Source organism: Lepidochelys kempii, chromosome 4, assembly GCF_965140285.1.
Source record: "Lepidochelys kempii isolate rLepKem1 chromosome 4, rLepKem1.hap1, whole genome shotgun sequence".
NCBI lineage: Eukaryota > Metazoa > Chordata > Testudines > Cheloniidae > Lepidochelys > Lepidochelys kempii.
Window position 1 is genome coordinate 61127578 of NC_136383.1, and position 7834 is coordinate 61135411.

Here is a 7834-nt window from a genome sequence, read left to right on the forward strand (position 1 = left end):
ACTGGGACGACTCACTGCTGCTTCCCCCCAAGGGAGAAAGGATGCTGTAAAAGGGGCCGGGGAAAGTATGTCTGCTCTAACCCCTGGATGAAACTGGTTGTAGAAAAAGCAGAACATGGAGAGATTGTGCCTTCCTAAGCTTGTCATCTCACTGCTCTTCCTGGGGTGATGGGTCTCCATGCTGTCCTCTCCACAGTCATGTCTATAACTGTCCTCATGTAACCCTATAACTTAACCACACAACACAACACAGAGCAGAGGTTTCATTACGATCAGCATTGTGTACTGTATAAATCTTTGGATGAACTCATACTCAGTTTAAACAACAGGCATGAGAGAGCTATAGTTCTCAAATGTATTATTGCATTAATGTTTGCCTATAATATTAGACATGTGATCTGAGAAATTACAAAAGCTCAAAGATACTGCAAAAGGGGGCACCGGGAGGGTGGCTTCTCACTTGCAGGCTTTGTGCCTCATTTTTCCCCTCTGAAGTGCGTTAATAGTATTTCATATACTTGAATGACTTACAGCAATATGAAGACTGACTTACTACTGTATCTGCTCATTATGATCAGATGGAAGGTCTGCTTACCATTTTAAGGAGGTCACATAAGTGGAGAGGGGGTCCATTTCAGGCAGATCTGCCATCTTGTTTTCACTGCAGGGGGCAGGCAGTCTGCTAGTCATAGTGAAAGAGGACCCTCACACACAAGATGTTATAGAATTGGAGGAGTAGATCTGGCTACATTTTAAAACCCAGGACTCAAAGATGCCTTTGCCTACCTTTCTCCTGCCAGCGAAGCTGACTTATATTCCAGGAAGAGCCCCATAGATTACGTCAGAGGTAAAAACAGATCATCCTTGACTAAAATTGTGGGGGAGCAGTGCAAGCAAAGCTTAAAATCACTAATTCCTGGTCAGCCTCAGGGCACTTCACTTTTATAAGCAGTGCATTTTATTATCTTTTATGCACCAGTGCATTATAATCCTATCAGAGCACCCCACAACATTAAAGTATGCAGCATCTACATGAAGGGCCTGGTGAGGCTCTTAGCTATGTATAGCACAAGCCCACACCACCTCCCTCGCCCTTCCCACTCAGAGGTTTGACTTAGGGTTGGTTTGTTTTTGATGCTAGGCCTATGAGATTTACAAGGCCCAAGTGTACCTCAGGCCACCACCAAAGCACAGTGCCGTGAAACCAGGTGGCACGATTTCCTGCTGCTCCATCCTTTGAATAGGCATTGGATGTCTTCTGGGTAACTAAGTGCAGTGCTGACTTACTGGGGAATGTGTGGCTCATTAGACACCCAACCTGAATATAAGGAAGGTGGGAACAACCTCCTGGGGACAGGAAGTTAGAATCTTGGACAGACTGGCCTTAAAGGAAAGGTGCTCTATGAGCAGCAAAGTCTGAGGAAAGGAATTAGGCTGGTATAGAAGCTGTACAAGCAGACAATATCTGGGGTTTATGTGTTGTTATTATTGAATTAACTTTATTGTTAACAAAAAAAAGTTGAAATTTATTTACTTTGCTTCTTCTCCCCCAACAAAGAAATCACAGAAAATTTGCTACTTATCTCCCAAATGCCACAGCAGTTCAAAGCCACATGTGTGGCTCAGTCACTTGCATGGTTGTCTTTTCGCATTGCCCAATTATTGACTACAATTATTGTGCATTTATTTGTATATTAAGAGCTCCCCATTCCCACTGGCTTCAACAGCACAATACTAGTGCTGTATTAAGGACTAATTTTTGCTCAGATGAGTAAAGGTTGTAAGATTGTTTAGAATTTTTCTGTTAAGGCAAGAAATGTTAACTACACATTTTAAACGTGAATGTCTCTTCTGCAATTATGTTGTAGCTATGTTTGTCCCAGGATATTGAGAATCAACGTGGGTGAGGTAATTTTTTTTTTTTGACCAACTTGTTGGTGAACAAGACAAGCGTTCAAACGTACAGAGCTCTTTTTCAGGTATGGGAAAGGTAATCAGTGTCACAGCAAAATACAAAATGGAACAGATAACTTATCAGTAGTTAACACATAGTTAAAGACCATTCAAGGAAAAGTGGCCAGTTAATCCCTCTGCAGTCAAAGGACAAAAAAAAGTGTGCTAATAAGCCATAAATCCAGTATCAAGTCCATGTCTTTTAGTGTCTAGCAAAATTATGAACTTAAGCTCTCAGTATCTTCTTTGGAAGGTATTGTGCAGGTTTTCTTTAAGGATGAGGACAGAGGTCGGATATGGAGTGATTGTTCTGTAAGTGTTCACCCATAGGTGATATGTTGTTTTTTGTCTTATCACTTTTCTGTGTGAGTCAATATGCTTTCAAATGAACTATCTCATTTCATCAGTGTAATTGATATTGGGGAATTGAGTGCACTAAATGATGTACATCACATGTTGTGATAAGCATGTGTAGAACTGATGGATCTTGAAAGGTTTGTGTGTGTGTGTGTGTGGCTTTTGCATCTGTTTTCACAGGGTCTGGTGCTGCTTTGTGTTGGAGTGTCCTGGTCTGTGGGAGCTTATTTCTGATGATTAACTTAAAGGTTTTGGGGAGGCATGGTTTGAAGGCCAGAAGAGGGCACTCAGGAACAATTGTTCAGGATATTGAGTATGGGTTGTAATTTAATGATACCCTGTATGCATTCCAGTGGGGGGTGATAGATTACAACTAGAGATACAAAGGGTTTCTTCCCTCCCTCATATTGAACAATGTTCTGTTGAGGTATTTGTGTGGCCTGTTCCATGATGTGATCTCTGAAGAGTCCTTGTTTGGTGAAGGCACTTTTAAATATGTTAAGGTGTGTATCCCAGAGTTTCTCCTTGCAGTATGTTCTGTGGTATGAGTGCCTGGCTGTAGATAACAGATTTCTAGGTGTGTTTGGGGTGGGTTTTGGATCAGTGAAGGTAAGTGTGGTGATCTGTGGTTTTCTTGTGTATAGTTATATGTAGGATTCCATTGCTGAAGCTGATGGTGGTGTCCAGGAAGTTGATGCTGGTGTGGGAGTGTTCTAGAAAGAGTTTGAGGGATGGATGCAGGGTAGAGGCTGAAGTTGTGGGGGAAATCTATGAGGGAGTTTAGGTCATCTGTGCAGAGAATGAAAATATCACTAATGTAGATCATTGGGTTTTGTGGTGCATTTGTCCAGAAATTCTTCCTCAAAGTCGCCTCTGAAGTGGTTGGCATGTTGAGGAGCTATCCTAGTGCCCTTGGTTTGGACAAAGTGTTTGACTGTAAAGTTGTTTTTAAGGGTGATGATGAAATGGATGAGTTTGGCAACGTGTTTGGGGTGGATACCTTGTTTTTTAGATATGAGACAGGCAACAATACTATTTTCATGAGGGATATTGAGGTATAGGGAGGCTATGGTGGCAAGGATGGGGTTCTGAGGGAGGTTGCTAATGTTGTAGAGTTTCTAGAGGAAGTCATCAGTGACCTGAAGGAAACTAGACCTTTATGTGGTGAGTGCTTTGAGGATGGTTTCTAAGAGTACTGATGTTCCTTCTGTAGGAATATCATGGGCAGGTCTGCCTGGGTTCCCTTGCTTGTGTATCACAGAAAGCATGTAGAAGGTCCCTGGAGTGAGTTTGTGTGGGGATGAGGTTGTAGAGGTTTCCCTTGGAGCTGTCTGCAGAAGGATTTGATATCCTTAAATTCTTGGATGAATTGTGGTATGGTGTTTTGGAGTTCCTTGTAGTAGGTGGTGTTGGAGAATTGTGGGTTGGCCTTGTTAACATAGTCATCGCTGTTGAGGACTACAGTGGTGTACCCCCTTTGTCTGCTGGTTTTATTTGCAACTGTGTTGCAAGTTTGAAGACATAATTGAAAATAATTTTTTAAATAAAAAAGCTAGAGCTAAATTACTTTTAAATAACTAGGGTTATTTAAAAGGAAAGTAAGTCCATAATACACCAATGGGTACATGAAGGAATGTGTGTGTAAATTATAGGGACTTATTTGCATTCAGATACAGTGCCCATCTGTTACAGCCTGTGACAAAAGAGAATTTTCCATATCCATAAATACAGAGCACTTGCAGGCAACAGGACGACTTTCCACATGTATATTGGAAACTTTGAGTTATTTTAAAAATTTTGCATTAGATCACCTGCTTTATTGGTAAAATTTGATTTTCTTCCTTTAGCAGATATTATATGCTTATAACGTTCATTTAAGATACTGAATTAACTTATTTGTCATTTCTATATTGCTTACCACTATTGCAGGTAACATCAATGAGAGAATAAAAACAAAATAAAGACTCCAGTCATGCTGGGAGGCATGACTACAATGAAAGCGATTGTGACCATGATTGTTGCTATGAAAAATTAGCAAGGTGGCCGATGGGAAAGATGACTAACCCAGAAACAGGTCAAGACCAAACAATGTGAGTTAGGTACCTAAGCACCTAGTGGGATTTTTCAAGATTGCCTATCTGCATCTTTAGATGCCTAAATACTTTTAAAATTTGGCCTTCGGCACTTTTGGAAATTTCACTCAGTACATCTAAGTTAAAGGTTAGCAGTTACCCATGACAACTGCATCAGTTCTGTGGACATGAGGCGGTGAAGCCTCATAGCCGGAAAATCCATGAAGAGCACTGTAATTGCACTTCTAGGGTTACAGACGCTCTTCGCTTTGGTGGGGAGAGAAGGCTTGCTCAGGCAGCTGGCCACTGAAGTTCCTACTGCAGGGCCTGAACATTTTTTTTTGCTTAGCAGCTGAGAGACGGCAGAGCTTATCTGTTAACAAGCAGAGAAGACAAATTTAGGGCTCCCCAGGTGTTAAAGTATTGACTGAAAGATGGAGGAATAATAACAATCAGGTGCCTTTTCTTCAGCAGTAATGGCCAGAGAGGCAGGTTTCTCTCTAAACAGCGTTGTCCTATTTAAACTGAACTGTTCCAATCTGAGGAGTTAAAATTTTCCTCTGGGATTTTGGTGGGAACATGGTGGGTTTTTTCCTGAGTGTCATCAACAGGATTGGTGGACTAGAAGGGCTGTGGGGGAGAAATGCTCAGGGGAGGAAATAGGACGCAGAAGGTCTGGGGAGTGTTGCCAAGGGACAGCAGCTCTTTGTGACTTTCTCAGACTCTGAACAACTCCCTGATCTGAAGAAGATTGAGTTAATGGAAACAGACTGACTCTTGGGTGGTGGAGTAACCAGTATTCTTAAGCTAATTAGACTAGCTAATGCTCCTAAGTGGAAGAGACTGTTTTTTTTCCTTTTTCTGTAGACATGGTGCATCCAACACAAGTTGATTTTAAGCAACTAATGGCTGAATGCCAAAGTGTAAAACTTATCTTTGATATGGTCCTCCATCACTGTTCAGAGTCCTCAGGGTACCCCAACCAAAGACTCAGTAGGTGTTAGATATAGTGAGTCTGCATGATAAACACTTCTTGCCCACCTTTCTTTGTTCATCCATACTCTGTTTCATGAGCCACAAATCTTTTCTTTTCAGATGGAAAGGAGAGAGCGTAATCTTCTAAGACTGCAGGCTTCTGGGGCAGGGACTGTCTCTTACTAGGTGTTTACACTGCAGTTAGAACTTGATTGTAATACATTGATACCCAGAGGGATCAAACAATCAATAAATGCCAACGTTTGCTTCCGTAACTGCAGCAAGGCAAAGCAAGAACTAGGGCAATTGGGAGTGAGTAGGAACCAAAGCTCTCAGTAACAATATTTTTGTGCTGCCCATCACTCATGCACTGAAGTGGCTGATGCAAGAGTTTCAGAAAGGTAAATGCTCATAGTGTCCATAGAACAATGCACAGCGTGGCTCACTGAGACCACATTTTTCTCACAGGGTTGGCTTACTTGTATTGTAAGGCTTCTGAAGTGATTCATGGCAGAACCCTCCCTGTACTGCCTACAGTGTTTTGACCTTGGCTACTTACAGTAGCTGCTTTAGTCTAGCTGTTTCAATTAGTTAGGCCCATTAGCAACATACTTATTTTGCCACCTCTTCTGACTTCCTTCTCATGTAAATGCCTATGCTATTGTAAGTTAGCAACTCTCAGCTTGAAAAACCCTAAAACAAAGCTTAGCAGTGCCACTTCAATGAATAACTCAGAGGCTTTTTACCCAGCTTGCCAGTTTTCAACCTCTGCCCACATAGCACATTGTTACATGGTGATTCAACTTCACTGGAGCCCTGCAAAACCAGAAGTGAAAACACTGTCTATATTATTACTGATTCAAGATTAATAGCTAGATTACACTATAACAAAAATTAACTTTTGAAATAAGGCACAAGCAATTCTATTTAGATGACAATCATAGGACTATTGCTTGAATGTCAGATGTTGATTTGGATATACATAAAATCTTTGGTCTGCCTTGTGACAGCAACAAACTACATTTTTTTTAATGTTATCTTACTGTCACATTTCATTTTACAGTGACAATCTTCAAAAATAAACAAACTACTCCATGATTTAAAGCAGTGTTTCCCAAACCTGGGACACCGCTTGTTCAGGGAAAGCCCCTGGCAGGCCGGCCCGGTTTGTTTACCTGCCGCGTCCGCAGGTTTGGCCCATGGCGGCTCCTACTGGCCGTGGTTCGCCGCTGCAGGCCAATGGGGGCTGCGGGAAGTGGCGTGGCCAGTGGGAGCCGTGACCGGCCAAACCTGAGGATGCGGCAGGTAAACAAAGCGGCCCGGCCCGCCAGGGGCTTTCCCTGAACAAGCGGTGTCCCAAGTTTGGGAAACGCTGCTTTAAAGGATTACATGGGGGATATTTATATGAAGTAAAGCAAGCAGGGCACTATGGGTGATTGTCAAAGAACAGTAGGATTTTTTTTGTTTAAAGACAATTACGTAACCCACTGCAAAAAATCTCATTAGAAGCAGCTCAGTTACAATATTTAAAGTAAGACTAAATGTCAGTGAATAACGATGTGTCCAAACAAAAAAAGTAGTACTAGTTGATACTTTCTTCCTTCAGTGGTTCTTACCATTCACCATGCTCATCATTTCCTGTGTGTATAGTTAGTGCACTGAGGGGACCTAATAAGGACCAAGCACTGTCCAAGTACCCAGAAACTAAGCCTGCCCCAAAGAGTTTATTAATTTACCCTTCTCACGTTTGTACCTGCATTATTTTTCTCCTGCCCTCACCATTTTTTAATACTGTCCCCCATACATGCCCTGCTCCGACTGTTCTTTACCTCCTGTCGTTTCAAAGCCCACATTATTTCTAACTCCTGCCTATATCCCCCCTCTTGCAATAACCAAGCCTCAACCAGGGCTCACAGTCCCATGCGTACTGAGTCAGGCTGGGAGCCATTGTTGCGGTAGCAGTGGTGCAACTTGCATCTCACAGCTGTAAATCAAATCAGGGTTGACTTCAGTTCTTGTGCTGATCAACTGAGAAGGAGTACATCATCTGGAGCAGGGAAATGGTTGAGACATAGCCCTTGAAGCCATTTCTGTGTGAATTGCACACAGTCACAGGGATTAGAGCAGATGACGGGAAGCACTGGAGAGTGACCAGATATCCCAGAATGTTAATTCAAGATAAGACACACTCCTAATTTTGACGAAGCCAGCAGGAACATCAGGATGTGCCCTTAGAAACCTGGCCATCTATCATTTTACAGTGACTAAATATTGTAATGTTTAGTGTAGACAGCACCTCCGCTATTAGATGGCGCTATATTTTTATTTTAGTGTTAAATTGTTGTCTGTTGTTAATTTGATTTGGCAGGGGTTAGAAGGCTCTTAAGTCTTTTTTTCTGTGGGCAGGAGTTGGTACTTGAGGGTCCCAATAAATCAGTGATTCTATACATATTACAAATGTTGTATTTGTGTCTTTG